This window comes from Giraffa tippelskirchi, chromosome 1 (assembly GCF_054371585.1).
Source record: "Giraffa tippelskirchi isolate mGirTip1 chromosome 1, T2T-mGirTip1v1.2.pri, whole genome shotgun sequence".
NCBI classification, from domain to species: domain Eukaryota; kingdom Metazoa; phylum Chordata; class Mammalia; order Artiodactyla; family Giraffidae; genus Giraffa; species Giraffa tippelskirchi.
This window is the reverse complement of record NC_137275.1, coordinates 119,291,598-119,307,840: the sequence shown is the minus strand read 5'-3', so window position 1 is coordinate 119,307,840 and position 16,243 is coordinate 119,291,598. Positions and strand designations below refer to the sequence as shown.

The following is a 16,243-nucleotide window of genomic DNA, read 5'->3' as shown; positions in this document are numbered from 1 at the left end:
TTGATTTCTGAGATCTGCTCAGTGCCTCAGGCCAGCTGTTTTAGCTCAAGTAGGATTAATTTAAACACCAGCTCTGGTTTAGTAGCTTATTATTAATCAATCAACAGATATTTATTGTGTGCCTTTTAAGCAAAGCAAAGAAAAATGCAAAACAAATCCCTGACTCTTAAGAACTGGGAGCCACATCCTGCTGATGGTTATGTTATGCCAGTGTTTCAAGACAGCAGATGACTGAAATGCCTAACTCGCACAGTCTACCTTCCTTTTAGGCTTTAATTTCAGATTATCAATTTTAGTCACAATAAATGTAGACTGGAAAATGTGACTTTGACCTGAGGCTAATAGTACTTCCTTTTAGGGAAATAACATGTTTTAAGTTAGGCTAATATAGCACTTCCTTTAGGAAATTAAGATTTATTAGATTAAAGTTAATTGGCCTCTGGTGATGGGCCTCCTAACTCACCCGTTCACAGACAAGAAAGCTGGCAACAAGAACAGAATCCCAGCTGACCCTATTGGGGGAAAGTTTGCTTACTTGCTGGGTCTTGAAGCACAGGTGAGCCACTGTCCATGAGCATAGCCCATTCAAACCAGTAAGAGAAAGGACTGGCTAATCACTAACTTTACAATTCAATGACCTTACTCCTTGGAAAAATGATGGCTCGTGGCTTTCAGGCTCTTAAACAATCAGGTTAGCTCCCTTTCCAGGGGAAAAGTGACAGGGGACATCTAGAAGTGTCATATTGTCCCACTTGAGGGGGGAATGAAATTTCCCCCTTTTAAGAGAGAATGAAAAGGGGAATGAAGGTCTCCCCAATACCAAATTATTCTACAGGGATAGACTTCACAGGGAAGTCCCAGTGACCATCACAGTGCTCTGCAGATTGCCCTGAACACAACTGCACATTTATATGTAGAACACTATTTAATTTCTTAAGAAATTCTGATATAAGAATTATCTTAACTTCTGATGGAGACCCTCATCAGAACAAAGAAGACAGAATAATAGTTACCATTCATACAGAAAGAGATCTGAGCCTACAAACAAAATCTGATCTCCTTATGTTTCCTGTTTGGGAAAATGAAACCTTTTATTTATTTTTCTCTACCCCCCCCCCAAATGTGGGAGCTAATTTGAAATAACCCATAAGGAAGCCTAGCGAATCTGTCTCTTGTGTTTGATGCCAATTTCTTTCCATCACCATAGCATTCCTCTCCTAGGGTTGTTGTCAGGTGTAAAGGGGTATCATACTTGAAAATGTTTCACCCATTACCAAACATTTTAAGTCATCTGTCTCTGGTTTTGTATCCTGGCTCTGTCATGTCCTAGCTCTGTGACCTTGGCAAAGCCCCTACAGTCTCTCTGCGGCTGAGTTTATTTTTCATCTCGGAGTGAGTGCTTATTAATCTCAGTGCCTTCCCTTCAAACATTAGAAGTGAATTAGATATCATAGGATTAGAAATATATATTTTGTAGGCTGGGTCATCTCCACCAGCCTCCTGCTTTGTCTCTACATTCACACCATTATTTTTTGCAGGCAGCAAATGTAGCAGAAAATATCTGAACTTTTGACTGAAACAGTCATGGGTTTGAATTTCTGTTCTGCTCTTCATGAGTTGTGTAACCACGGGTAGATCATCCAGAAGATCACATCTTTTTTTACTGTGCTAAAAGATGTTATCACAGTGAGAAGAGAGACCTATATTCAGACTCATATCTGAAAGAAGAGAATTATAGTACCACTATCAGACTTTTCCTTCCTTTTTAGAAAGTAGTTTATACATTAGAGAAGTTTCATATCTTCAATTAGTCATTCACTGGTAAGGCATACCTATGTACTATGTTTGTGCACATGCAGATACCACACTCACATAGAGGTCAGTTTCCTTCTAGATTTCTTTGGGAAAGTCACAGCACAGTGCCAACGATAACTGGCAATTTCTGTTACTGTGATGAGTGAGGATGGGTTAATCCTTAAGCCTGCCAGCTTTGGCCAACCACCAAAAAAATTTCCCTTCATCATACTGTAAACATGTGTCCTGCCAAGTACTTTCCACTTAATTTTTTAAGCTTCATGTTTGTCATTGGAAACTTAATGCATGTATGCTGAGTTATTTACTGAACTCAGAGTATTATTGGATGAATGCCAGTTCATATCCAAGAAATTCCCTCCTCATAAAAGAACCCACCCTAAATATCCACATTTTTTCCTTCCTTCCTTCATTTTATTTTTTTAAACAAAGTTTTTAATTTTAATTAGGATCAGAACTAAAAGAAACCTAGTTTTGTCCTGAAGTTACATAAAAGTTGTATTGATTATACCCATCACTGGTCTCTGAACTTATAAGCTAAAAGAACCATACTGAAATAAGCAATCTGCCATCACTCACACAAAATATAAATTCTGTATTGATCTGTTTCCACAGAAAGGGGAGGCAGATGTTAAGGTTCCCCTTTTACAACTGAGGACACTGGCTGAGACACAGTCAGCCACTTGTTTATCTTGGTCACCTGGTCTACACCATGGAAAGGAAAATTGAGAATTTGAATTAAAGCTCAACTCAGTAATTGTCATATTTGATCTAAGATCAGAGGCATTTTGCAGCACTTTCAGTGTTTTAGCACCCAAGGGGAATGATAGCAGGAGCTCTGTGCCGCTTTTCTCGGTGGGATGGGATGGGAGAGGCTCACACGGGTGCTGAATCATCAGCCTTCTCATGCACTGGATTCCATACTGAGGCACCGAAGTGGATTTTTTAAGAGCCAAGTTGTATAACAGATTCTTTTATTATGAGTATTCAGTCCATCTGTAACTCCCTTCCCCATCCTTGGCCCTCGGCCCAGCAAACACTCAGCCCCAGAATATTGTGTCAAACAGTGGACTGCTTGCCAGATTAGGATTGAATTTCCCTATAGTTCCCTCATCCATAGTTATGATTTCTACTCCCACATCCATCCCAGACAGATACATTTAGCTCTGATCCTCTCATTCGCCTCCCAGTCTCACTTCAACAATTCAACTGATTTTAAAACATGGCTCTGCTTGAATGCTTGCTAACAACATACTCAAATATAATCAGTGTCATTACTGAAACATCCTGGAAAGAGAGTGGGGGTTTTAGGGTTCTCTCCCCACTATATTGATTCCCCTTCCTAGATTTCTTTGCTTCTACCAATGACACCACCGTACTTACAAATTTGCAGTCATTATTGATTTCTGATTCTCTATAAATCCAGTCTATCACTGAGTCTACAGTTTTTGCTTCATATGGTATTTCTTATCACCTTCCATTGGGTTATTATAAAGTCCAGTCCAGGCTCTCATCACTTCAAATGTGCACACCTTTAATGGTTTCTCAGTTGCTCTCTCTTAAGTCTTTTCCTCTCCAGTCCATCCTGCATGAGTAATAACTTCTCATCACTGTTGGCTTATATGCAAGTGCCTCATCCCAAATTTAAAATTGTCTTTAATTTGGTTTCACCTCACTGTTGTTGTTTAGTCGCTAAGTTGTGTTTGACTCTTTGCAGCCCCATGAACTGCAGCACGCCTGAGTTTGCTCAAACTCATGTCCACTGAGTCTGTGATGCCATCCAACCATCTCATCCTCTGTTGCCCCTTTCTTCTCTTGTCCTCAACGTTTCCCAGCATCAAGGTCTTTTCCAATGAGTCAGCTCTTCGCTTCAGGTGGCCAAAGTATTGGAGCTTCAGCTTCAGCATTGGTCTTTCCAATGAATATTTAGGGTTGATTTCCTTTAGGATTGACTGGTTTGATCTTCTTGATGTCCAACGGACTCTCAAGAGTCTTCTCCAGCACCAAAGTTCAAAAGCATCAATTCTTTGGCGCTCAGCCTTCCCTATGATCCAACTAACATATCGATACACGACTACTGGAAAAACCATAGCTTTGACTATATGGACCTTTGTTGGCAAAGTGATGTTTCTGCTTTTGAATACACCATCTAGGTTTGTCATAGCTTTTCTTCCAAGGAATAAGCATCTTTTAATTTCATGGTTGCAGTCACCATCCTCATTGATTTTGGAGCCCAAGAAAATGAAATCTGACACTGTTTCCACATTTTCCCCATCTATTTGCCATGAAGTGATGGGACCAGATGCCATGATCTTAGTTTTTTGAATGTTGAGTTTTAAGCCAGCTTTTTCACTTTCCTCTTTCACTTTCATCAAGAGGTTCTTCAGTTCCTTTTCACTTTCTTCCATTAGAGCAGTATCATCTGCATATCTGAGGTTGTTGATATTTTTCCCGGCAATCTTGATTCCGGTGTGTGCTTTCATCCAGCCCGGCATTTCGCATGATGTACTCTGCATATAAGTTAAATAAACAGGGTCGCTATATACAGGCTTGAGGTACTCGTCTTCCAATTTTGAACCAGTCTGTTGTTCCATGTTCAGTTCTAACTGTTGCTTCTTGTCCTGCAAACAGGTATCTCAGTTCAGTTCAGTTCAGTCGCTCAGTCGTGTCTGACTCTTTGCAACCCCATGAACTGCAGCACGCCAGGCCTCTCTGTCCATCACCAACTCCCGGAGTCTACCCAAACCCATGTCCATCGAGTCGGTGATGCCATCCAACCATCTCATCCTCTGTCGTCCCCTTCTCCTCCTGCCCCCATTCCTACCCAGCTTTAGGGTCTTTTCCAATGAGTGAACTCTTCGCATGAGGTGGCCAAAGTATTGGAGTTTCAGCTTCAACATCAGTCCTTCCAATGAACACCCAGGATTGATCCCCTTTAGGATGGATTGATTGGATCTCCTTGCAGTCCAAGGGACTCTCAAGAGTCTTCTCCAACACCACAGTTCAAAAGCATCAATTCTGTGGTGCTCAGCTTTCTTCACCGTCCAACTCTCACATCCATACATGACCACTGGAAAAACCATAGCCTTGACTAGATGGACTTTTGTTGGCAAAGTAATGTCTCTGCTTTTAAATATGCTATCTAGGTTGGTCATAACCTTCCTTCCAAGGAGTAAGCGTCTTTTAATTTCATGGCTGCAATCACCATCTCCAGTGATTTTGGAGCCCCCAAAAATAAAGTTTGACACTGTTTCCACTGTTTCCCCATCTATTTCCCATGGAGTGATGGGACCAGATGCCATGATCTTAGTTTTCTGAACGTTGAGCTTTAAGCCAACTTTTTCACTCTCCTCTTTCACTTTCATCAAGAGGCTCTTTAGTTCTTCACTTTCTGCCATAAGGGTGGTGTCATCCGCATATCTGAGATTATTGATATTTCTCCCGGCAATCTTGAATCCAGCTTGTGTTTCTTCCAGCCCAGCATTTCTCATGATGTACTCTGCATATAAGTTAAATAAGCAGGGTGACAATATACAGCCTTGATGTACTCCTTTTCCTATTTGGAACCAGTCTGTTGTTCCATGTCCAGTTCTAACTGTTGCTTCCTGACCTGCATACAGGTTTCTCAAGAGACAGGTCAGATGGTCTGGTATTCCCATCTCTTTCAGAATTTTCCACAGTTTATTGTGATCCACACAGTCAAAGGCTTTGGCATAGTCAATGAAGAAAAAATAGATGTTTTTCTGGAACTCACTTGCTTTTTTGATGATCCAGCGGATATTGACAATTTGATCTCTGGTTCCTCTGCCTTTTCTAAAACCAGCTTGAACATCTGGAAGTTCACGGTTCACGTATTGCTGAAGCCTGGCTTGGAGAATTTTGAGCATTACTTTACTAGCGTGTGAGGTGAGTGCAATTGTGTGGTAGTTTGAGCATTCTTTGGCATTGCCTTTCTTTGGGATTGGGATGAAAACTGACCTTTTCCAGTCCTGTGGCCACTGCTGAGTTTTCCAAATTTGCTGGCATATTGAGTGCAGCACTTTCACAGCATCATCTTTTAGGATTTGAAATAGCTCAACTGGAATTCCATCACCTCCACTAGCTTTGTTTGTAGTGAGGCTTCCTAAGGCCCACTTGACTTCACATTCCAGGATGTCTGGCTCTACGTGAGTGATCACACCATTGTGATTATCTGCGTCGTGAAGATCTTTTTTGTATGGTTCTTCTGTGTATTCTTGCCACCTCTTCTTAACATCTTCTGCTTCTGTTAGGTCCATACCATTTCTGTCCTTTATTGAGCCCATCTTTGCATGAAATTTTCCCTTGGTATCTCTAAATTTCTTGAAGAGATCTCTAGTCTTTCCCAATCTGTTGTTTTCCTCTATTTCTTTGCATTGATCGCTTGGGAATTTTCTAAATTCTCTGGATGAATTCCTGAATAACATCAGTGGCCTATAATATGATAATTTATTGATTTTTAGTTTCCTCTTATTTTTTAGTCAGATTTAGTCAACTAAATTTCAAGCCTTTTTATGAATCAGCTGAGTTCCTTTTCTCTTGGTTCCCTGAAAATTTAGCCCAAAGTTGCCTTCAGAACAAGTTTTCAACCTGCAGTTGTTGAATTAATTCAATGACTACATCTTGTTATCATTTTAATTTTTGTAATTATAGACAGTCATTTACTTCAATTGTCTAGTTATACCTGACCTAAACTATGACATTTTCCCTAGCATGGTAAACAGGGAAGTAAAATACTGAAGAATTGGGCATAATACTCATTTCTTTTTTTTTAACAGGAAAAGAACTACAGACCATTTGTAAGGAAATTTACATTATCTTGTTCTGTATACGGACTGTATCTGTCTTCCAATAGATTTTCCACTTGTTCTAATGACTTGCTGAAATGGAAAAATACTCAACTTCCTTTACAAAGTAATGATTATGAGTACCCAATCACATCTCCCTGCTTCCAGATTATGTTTCTTCATTTTAATTTTTAAAGAATGTTCTTTTACTTTGGAAAACGATGGCAGAGGCTAATTATGGGTACAAATATATCACACTAATTACTCCAGACATGACACCACACACACACACATTTAGCCCATCCACTGAAAAGTGGCTATAATGTTTTTATGTGTAGGACTCTAATTTTTTTCACTTTGTCCAACTTATTGTTTTACCCTGTGCAGTGACTTTGGATTGAATTGCATTTTTTCCAATACTACTTCCCACCGCGCACACATTCACACAACATTTCCAATGCCATCACTCTAAGTCAAACTTTTACCATTTTATACCTGGGCTAACTTGATAGTCTTTCAGAGGCTATTTTGGACTGGTCACTTTCCCTTTTAAATATTCTGTGCATTGTTTCTGTGCTTGCAGCCATAAAACCCCTCCCTCCCCTCAGCAGAAGTAAAAATGCCTCTCCAACATAATTCCAGCCTCCTATCAAGACTTGTCTACTGCTTCTCATCCCCCGACTCCCTCGTCCCCTGCAGCAACAGCCTTCTGCCAGCCTAGCTGTCTGCGCCGGCTGTGCTTTCCCACCTCTGTAGCTTTGTTCCTGTCACTCCCGTCTGCCACAGTCTCTCTTCCCACCTCTATCTAAATTTTATGTACACCTAAGGCCTGGACCAAAAGTTTACTCCATAAACCCTTTCCTGAAAAAATTACCTAAAATCCCACCCTTAACTCTATATCAGAAGCACATATTACTACACGTGTGTCTAGTAGTCAACTATTTACTTTCTTATTTTATGGTTGTTTACACACATCACTTTTTACTAGATTGTATGCACTTTGTGGGCAAGGACTGTGTCTGGCCCATCTTTGCATCAGGCATCCTTCAGTGCTTTTCCTATAACATGTGCACTGTAAATATTTGTTCACTGGATGAACATTCACTATCTATACGATATTTTCAGCACAATAATGGGATTCATCAATAGAGAAATCTATTGAGGGGCATACAAATCAGACCTCAAAAGTTCATGTAACTATGAATTACAGTTTGAGCAATTTCATAAATTATAATCTCTTGATAAAATGACAGATGCCAATATGAAAACACAAAATGGAAAAGAAATTTTTTCTGCATTCACTCGGCATACATGAACTAGAACAGTGGCTATTTCATGATGCTGAGTCTCTTGGTTGGGTACTTAATCTGTATCACATGTTATCAGGAGAGGGGATTGAAGCCCAGCTATTATTCATCTACACTTGTATGATCTCAACTTAAACACTACAGAGGGAATAAACTTTCAGTGGTTGAGAAATAAAGCTGTACACATTTTATGATCTATTCTGTTTTTAAGTGAACTTAAAGGGAAAGCTTCCTGGATGAAAACAAATCTTATTAATTTTATTAATGATGGCTCCTACTAGGAATGAGACACATGTACAGTGTATTAAAACCTTCTGTTTCTGGAAATTTTTAATTCTTTTTAGTGTATTTTTCTTTGGGGGCCCATTCAGACCTTATATCTTCTTGAGAAAAAAGTTGCAATTGTATCTCATATATAATATATATGACATGTATATATATTAATATATCATTTTCTTTAAAAAGTTATTCTTTCCTTAAAAGTTATTCTGACTATGCTCCCTAGTATTTTTTCCAGACCATTCCTTAGCTGCGATCTTCCATTTTTTGGCTGATTTTCCTGATAGAGTATAAACACACTTATTCACATGCCCACACTCCTAGACTGGCGTTTGCTTGGTGAGCTCTGCCCAGTTCCTTCCCTGGCCTCTGTCCCCCAGGAGCTGTGGGATCGCAGTGATTCACACCTCTTCCTCTTCTCCCCTCTTCCAGCACACACACTTGGTGTCATCCCAGAATGACAGAATCAGATGGGATTCATTTTATAGGAAAGCATTTGGACTGAGAGCCATATATGATTTCATTGAAGAAGAAAAAGAACATCACCAGTGAGTGTCATCCTCACCACTCAGAGTACCTGTCTTGACCACAGAATCATGTAGCTGGAAAGGAAAGATGCATAGACCATCTGATCCAGTGGTTTTCAAATTTAGATTTATAAAGTGAATCCAAGTGGGCTTGCTATTGGCTAAAGAAGGAGTGGAAAAAGGACTCTGCATCCTGGCAATAGCCTGTGGGCACACCCATGTAGCACTATTTACACCACTAACCTGAGCTAAAAGTCACAGTTTACAGATGAGGAACCTGAGCCCAGAAAGTTTAAGTGAGTCTCATGGTCACATAACCAGTGTGCAGAGCTGATTCAAGATCCCAAGTGACGAAGCACAGTGTTCTCTCCCAGGCTCTCCCATAGTACCAGACAACGGATGAATTAAGAGCTCGTTTCTACTCACTGGACCAGCCCAGTTCATCTCTGTGCCCAGCAGACGAGCAGTGTATGAGAACCAATGTTTTCCCACTGAAAAACCACTTATTATTGAAGGATTTTCACGATGAACAGAAATCACCCCAAATACCAGACACAGTGTGGCAAACCACAAGGGAGAGCACCGCGTGCATTTTTAGCTCTCCCCCCTGTTCCAGGAGGGGCTTTCTAGCTGAGTGGCCGAATACCCCCTAACCAACCTGCCCCTTAAGTCCAGCCCAGAACAGCCCAACACATCCTGAGTCTGCTCATCCCTTTGAGGGTGGGCTCTTCCTTTTTCCATCAACAACTTGGGAAGCTAAGCATAGGCATTAGAGGGCCTTGATGGTGGCCAATGAGAGCAGAGTCCCCACAGAACTACCATTATAGGCCTCCACAGCAGTGCCCTCCTCCACAAGCCACCCTGTGATTAATGTAATCACCATAATTGTTGGCCTCATTTTTGAGAGTCTTGGCCACATGGGGAAAAGTTGAATGTTTTCCCTGAATGCATTCTTTCCAAACAACTGTGTGTCCTTAGTTGTGGAATATGATGTCATGAGTTCTGATGAAGGGGTTGCCCTTGAGAAGCTGAAGATTGTCCCCAAAGGCCTAACGGAGCCAGTTCAACTCATATCCCACAGCTGCATCCCTGTGGCCACACATGTCCAGACAGTTACCCTAAAATGAATAAAACACACTTGTGGCTCTTTTGCTGCTGCTGCTGCTGCTAAGTCGCTTCAGTCGTGTCCGACTCTGTGGGACCCCATAGACGGCAGCCCACCAGGCTCCCCCGTCCCTGGGATTCTCCAGGCAAGAACACTGGAGTGGGTTGCTATTTCCTTCTCCAATGCATGAAAGTGAAAAGTGAAAGTGAAGTTGCTCAGTCGTGTCCGACTCTGTGCAACCCCATGGACTGCAGCCTACCAGGCTCCTCCATCCATGGGGTTTTCCAGGCAAGAGTACTGGAGTGGGGTGCCATTGCCTTCTCTGTGGCTCTTTCACTCTATGATTAACAAAACAAGCTTGTGGCTCTTGCTATTGTACTTTTTACTCTATATCTTTTGAGAGAAGATTGGGAAATAAAATCTTCCTTTTCCCTCGTACTCTTCAGACTTGACATACAATAATTTTTGTTGTTGTTGTTTTCCTGGTCAGAAGTTAATGTTAAGTCAGACAAGTCTGATTAGAAACTCGGTTTCCATCCAGAAAAAAAGATAGTCGGTTGTTCTCAAGCCAGACCGCTTGAGGGCAGTAGAGCCTTAGAAGTGTGCTTTGACCAACTAATATGCTGCCTAAGAAGGAAAGGGACAATGTGGGTTTTACATTCCAACTACTGCTATTGGAATTCAGGAAATAAACTGCAAACAATAAGAAACACTCCCTGGGAGTCATATCAAATTTAAAAATGAAGGAATAAATGTCTAACTTTAAATGTACTTACATAATTTTCTTACATAGTTGCTTGAGGCAGGCACAATATAAGCCACTCATATGAGGGGGATTTAAAATTGGAGTGTTATTAAAGAAAATAAAGAAGAATAAAGGACTAGGACAGCATAAAAACAAAGCAAGCTAAACCAAAATATATTAACCTGGGAACAAAATCAGGATATGTTTGCAGGTCCTTGTGATCCTGTTGGAGGACACAGTTTTTCACAACTAATATGTCCTTATTATAACCTTTTTTTAACCTGAGCAGAAATGCTGCTTCTCTGCCTTTCTTTGGTATTCTGGGAGCAAATCCAGGATGGTCAAGTGCAGATAAAGGAAGGAGGCTTACGAGGAAAGGGAGGAGAAGGAGGAAGGCATTGTATTCTGTCCTTCAAGACTCACCGATTATGAATTCTGGGGAAGTGTCTGCACTGACCCAAATTACAGGGAGGTGTACTGACTCCACTCATCTCCCACCTCTCCCCCATAAATTGTTTGTACATACCTTTTGGTAGTTTTCACAGGATGTTAATAGACAAGTTGCAGTTGATGTTTACGTTCTCTTTCCAAATATCAGTGCGTCACAGAGCCCAGTGGCTGTCTCCTGAAACCCATCTGGAAGGAATTCTGTGTTCCTTGCTCTGCTCTTCCTAATGGGCTACAGAAAGAACATGATAGTTCTTGAATACATTTCCAAGATTATTCAGAGACCAAATGTACTTTCAGCACAACTCTTTTGAGACTGATGGTGAGGGAGCAAACCTCCAAAAAACTCCCTCAAGCATGAGGGTTAAGCTCAGCTTCTTTCTTGAGAGGGCTGAGGTGATAAGGTGTCAACTCCTCGGTTTTCCTCCCTTCATTTCAATTTTTCCCCTTTGATCTCTTACAGCATCTTGCTCCATTAAATATTTTCGTAACTCCACCCTTTTCTTGTCAACCTTTTCCACTGCACTTGCAGGAAAAAAAAAAAGAAGTCCTTTCTCTGACTTATTCCCTTTCCCCAGGTCCTTTCCTCTCTCCCTCCATTCATAGTAGATTTCTTGAGAGAAAGGTCTTCACAGGGCCTCTGTACCTTTGCCTCCCTTCACTCTCTCCCTTGTATGATTCTCCCTCACCACTCTTCAGCAATTACCCTTTAAAGCTCATCAGTAATCTGCTCATCACCAGGTTGTCCGCTGATTTCTTTTCAGCGGTTCTCCTTACCGCATCACATCTCTCTGTTACCACAGTGTGGTATTAGCCAGAAATCCACGCCTCGCCCTTTGAAATTCTTTCTTCCCCAGGATTCAGCCTGGGGAATGAGGATGTCCTCCTCAGTCTCTGTTGAGCCGGTTCCTTCTGCTCTCCCTTTAAATGTGGAAGTGTTTTAGGCCTCAGTAGGCCTTTTATCTTCCTCTTTCAAGCCCATCTGATCCCACAGGTTTAACCACCTCTTTGCCCTTGACTTCCTGGTATATATTTCTCTTCCAAGCTATGTAGCTCACGGGCTAATGGAATATTTGTCATTTCACAAACAAAAATTTCCAAAACAGGGTTCAACTTTCCCACACAGCCTCCCCATCTCCTTGTCACAAAATAGCTTCCCCTCTGTACATTCCTCAAGTCTGAAGACAAAATTTCAGTCATCTTCGACTCCTACCGTGCCATTTGTAAACAGATTGGATGGGAGTAAAGGATGATGAAATGTCTTTTTAGAGTCTCTTATATTCAGAGTAACTACTCTACTTAATGCCTCATTTCATCACCTGGACTTTTGCAGTGATTGCCAGACTGGTGTCTCTGTCATTAATCTTTCTTTTCTCCATTACTATCAAACCAGTATTGGGACATTATCTATTTTACCAAACAGGCGTCTCCATCCAAAAGAAATAAGTAGCATTAGTTGCTTCCAGAATAAACAGCAGGGGCACAGGGGTGGAAGGAAGGGAAGTTTTATATTTATGTACCATCTTGTTTCTTTAAAATCCTGTGCCTCATGGATATATTAACTGTTAAGACTAGTGTTTAATAGATATACAAGGTCCTACTGTACAGCTCAGGGAACTGTATTCATTGTTCTCTGATAAACCACAATGGGAAAGAATATGAAAAAGAGTTTATGTTTAGTATAACTGAATCACTTTGCTGTATAGCAGAAATTAACACAACCTCATAATTCAACTATTTTGTTGTTGTTTAATCACTAAGTCATGTCTGATTCTTTGCGACCCCACGGACTGTAGCCTGCCAGGCTCCTCTGTCTATGGGATTTTCCAGGCAAGAATACTGGAGTGGGTTGTCATTTCCTTTTCCAGAGGATCTTCCCAACCCAGGGATCAAACCCACATCTGCTACACTGCAGGTAGATTCTTTACTGCTGTGCCATGGATGAAACCAAAAAAAATTTTTGGCTGCACTGTCCAGCATGCATAACTTCAACTATACTTCAATTAAAAAAACAGAAACTGTTTAAGTTAAACATTGTGTTACCTATTAAATTAAACAAATGAAACATCCTTTTTAGCTACTCTTCTCAAAATCCTACATACATTGCCTTCAGGACAAAAATCAAACTTAATCCTATTGTTTGGAGCTCTCTGAGGTATGGTCACAGCCCACCCTTGTAGTCTTTTTTCTAATCTGCTTTCTGTCTCCATCTCACACTCAACAGGCCAAGCACATGCCATTGCTCTGGATTCTGAGGCGTCCCTGCCTTTGTTTAAACCTTTCCCTCTGCCTGAGGTGCTTTTCTTCATACCAGATGCAGTCCTATCTTCCTTCCAGCTTCACCTTAGATGGCACCGTTTCCAAGGTGATTTCTTAGATCCCAGCATTTAGAAGGACTCCTTCTTGTCTGCAGGTTTCCTCTTAAGGACTTACTGATTCTATCAAAGTCAGCCTGGTTTTGAAATTACCTGTGCACATGACTATTTTTATGCTGTTCAATGCTTTTCACATGATGGGTTCTCAGAGAATGTTTTCTGAATGATATTGGTCCTTGGTACACCAAGAAATCCAAAATTAGCATTGTTTGGATATGAGACCCAATGGCATCTTCATGTCATCTCAGGTGCTGGCACTGTCATTAAGAAGTACAAAGCTTGGTGGGTCCCCTTTAAGTCAGTGCTTCTCTAATTGTGGCCCTAGACCACCTGCTACAGGAATACCTGGGGTCCTTGCTAAAATCCAGATCTCTGGGGTCCAGCTGAAATGTGATGGTTTAGAATCTAGGGGTAGGACTGGGCAATCTGATAAAAACAAGTATCCCAAGGTGATCCTCATGTACAGACACTCAGGTTTGAGAGCTTCTGCTCTAATAGGATAGAGCAGGAGCAGGTTTGGGGTAGGTTTTTAGAGGAAAGAATCCCTGAGATTTCTTCCCAGAGATTTTCAAGCTGATCCTGCTTGTCTGCTCAACATTCCTTGGCTTCTGCTAGTCCTTCAACCCTGCTTCATGCGCCTGGCTATGCCTCGTGCTCCTGGAATAGGACTCGCCCTCTGTCTCTCCTTTCAGGAGATTGGCAGCAGAGCTGTTAAGCTGATTCCCTGCAGTATCTGGTGCTGGCACCTCTCAACTGGAGAGGGGTGCCTCAGATTTCAACAATAATCTCACCGTTTTCCCATCTTCTCTTCTTTCCTGTAACCGCTGTGAGCAGGTGATTATCTCTGTATTGTAGACATGAGAATTCTGAGGCAGGAAGATGTTGAGACCTGCTTAAGCCTCTGATATATTAATAGAGAATAGAGTTAATGTCAAAGCCTAGTCATCCAACTTGGCATCCCTAGAGACCATTTTGTCAATCAGTAAGTCAATCAATTAATCAACAAGTATTTACTGAATGTGGGTTAGGCATCTAGAAGTGTCTTGTTTTAACATCTGCAGGCTGGGCTGGACCCTGTGCAGAACTTGGTTCAGTGACCTTACATTATCCCTGACCTAGGATCTAATTCTGTACTATGCCATCCACAGTTGCCTGCCTTTATGGTTATGTCAGGTTGCTCAGCTGTATTTCTCATGAACACCACCATTTACTACATAATTCTGTAGCCATTAATGAAGAGGAACAGAAGTAGGCCAGCTCCTCCAATGTGACCAATTGTTCAGCAATCTTAATTTGATGTTGTTCATCGGAAAATGCTGGGTTTTCCTTGGACTTCCATTGAACTAAAATCAGAAACTCAACAAACAAATGTATGACTCCATGAAAGAAAGTTTTTTTTCCTTCTAGCCTGCCATTCTACGTTACACTCAAAAACTCCCACTCAGAAGGCAGGGTGGGACAAATTGACATTTATACACGACCATGTGTAAAACAGATAGCACGGGGAGCGCCGAGCTTGGGGCTCTGTGATGACCTGGAGGGGTGGGGTGGGTGGGGGGGAGGGTCCAGAGGAAGGGGGTATACTACAGCTGTCTCTGATTCACTCTGCATGGCAGAAACTAATACAACATTGTAGAGCAATTATACTCCAAGTAAAAAAAAATAAAAAAAAAACCCAACTCAGCATAAATTTTGACAATTTGAAATCCTTTTACATGCTAAGGTTATTTTTAAATTCACCCACGTTCCCCAGCCCTGTACCCCTTTCTCATATCAATAGGCAGGCAGAATGTGCTGTAGGCTGCACTTACTGACACTTTTATTTTCATTTATTTTCTAACAGTCACATGGAGACCATACCTATAAATGTACAGCACAGTTTGCCATTTTCTACCAGCTTAGTTTTTTATGAACCAAAGATAGTAAAGTAAGTTCAGTGTATCTAAAAATGTCAACTCAAATGGGAAGTTCTGTGCCGAGAGTGTCTTATAGGTTATCACACATTCTGCAAGGTCACTCAGAGTGTTGAAAATCAGATTTCAACAATAATAGGTTTACCCGTAGGGAGATAGTATCTGAACAAAATCACCCAGGATAAGATCTGAAAAAATGTTGGCCTTCTATCTTTCTTAGACTTTGTGTGTTTTTAAAAGTAGCTTAGAAACTTGACTTTGATCTCAGCTGGCATTGATTGTTCAAAGGTATCTAAGGGAAACACTGCTGGCCTGTCCCAGGTTTGAGAGGAGATAGGCACGTGGCCACTTCTACTGTCTTCAGTATACGAATGGGCTAGAGTTAGAGCTAAGCTGAGCCACTGTGGGCAGCAGAGACCACAGTCCTTTACTGAGAGGGATTCTGGGCAGCAGCTCTAGCTCCACATCATTCCACACACTATTTCAGGCTGACTGTTGTACATGCTCTTCCTTTTTTCCATCTCATCTAGCCATTAAATGAATGCCCTGGCTGGATCAGAGGAACCAGGAAACACAGTGTTGCTTAGCATGCTATTGACATTTCCCCCTAAAGCTTCCAACAACTTCCCCGATCAACATCTCTGAAAGGGCCAAAAACTTCCGGAGGGGTGCTGCTACCCATTCATGTGCGGTGCGCTGTGTACTATGTCTCATGTGGTAAGACCACCGCAGTTTTTCTGAATTATGCCGAGACAAAGTCTTTTTTGATTCATTATCCTTATCATTGTTCAAGGTGAAATTACAAATAAATAATCTCTAATGAGTTAAGATATAACTCATTATAAGTTATAGATATCCAAATGGATGAGTGTAAAAGTTAATGGACTGGATCAAGTTCACGGAGCAAGTTGATAAAGGTAGAACAGAT

General features: G+C 41.2%; 1 protein-coding gene and 1 long non-coding RNA gene across 3 annotated transcripts in view; one reads left to right on the top strand and one right to left on the bottom strand.

Moving 5' to 3' along the window:
* The window catches only part of LOC145507229 (uncharacterized), a 94,009-nt gene extending 82,053 nt beyond the window's left edge, over positions 1–11,956 (bottom strand). Inside the window, exons 1-2 of the long non-coding RNA XR_014054712.1 lie at positions 11,805–11,956; positions 11,107–11,259 (exon numbers count right to left, since the gene is read on the bottom strand). This is a non-coding gene — a long non-coding RNA (uncharacterized LOC145507229). The remainder of the gene's footprint in view (positions 1–11,106; positions 11,260–11,804) is intronic.
* Positions 1–16,243, top strand: part of SYNPO2 (synaptopodin 2) — a 196,172-nt gene that overhangs the window by 92,525 nt on the left and 87,404 nt on the right. The window lies entirely within an intron of this gene.